Genomic DNA, 731 nt, shown 5'->3' with positions numbered 1-731 from the left:
TCAAAGCCACCCAAAGCCCTCTTCAAGAAGCATTAAAACAAACTTGACTTTGCTCCAGGAGATGAGAGGGAATATTAGCTTTAAATGCTCAACAATGAAATCAGACACATTTCCTCTGTGGGCCGAAAGGAGCCTTGTGTTCCACCACAATGACAAAGTTAAGAGGCATTAACATAAGTTACAGTACATATTCTCAAGAAAGGTAGAAAACTGCAAGCTAAAATAAAGGAAGGTTTAAACACAAGTAGTAAGTGATGAGGTTTCTTTTACCATCTAGGTCCGTATTTCTTTTTTACACCGTAATCAAGACACTCAGACTCTCCACAGTCATTTTGACACGATGACTCCTCAGCATGGATTGCTTTAAAGAAACCAACAAATAAGAATTTTGGTCTCATTTCTTCCCAGTTCCTAGTCAAAAATGTCTTTAGTCAAAAGAAAATGGGAAAGAAACCACACATGCAAGTACCTTTAAATATCCAGTAACACCACAGGTTTATACTGTGGCTGAAGGAGATACAGCATACACCATCCTCTTGTACTCTCCCTCCTCCTCAGAGGTTAAAGCATAAGAGATTTCCATTGATAAGACTGCATTTCTGCAGAATTGCATGTACCCAGGAAAGATCCTTTGATGACATTTAGTAGTCTTGAGCACTACAGTGAGAGAGTGGTATTCTAAAGCCGTGCCCAAGAAGAAAACTGCTGCATGTGAAGGATTCTGCACATGG

The sequence above is a fragment of the Lathamus discolor genome, chromosome 2 (genome assembly GCF_037157495.1).
Source record: "Lathamus discolor isolate bLatDis1 chromosome 2, bLatDis1.hap1, whole genome shotgun sequence".
Taxonomy (NCBI): Eukaryota; Metazoa; Chordata; class Aves; order Psittaciformes; family Psittacidae; genus Lathamus; species Lathamus discolor.
This window is presented reverse-complemented; position numbering follows the sequence as displayed.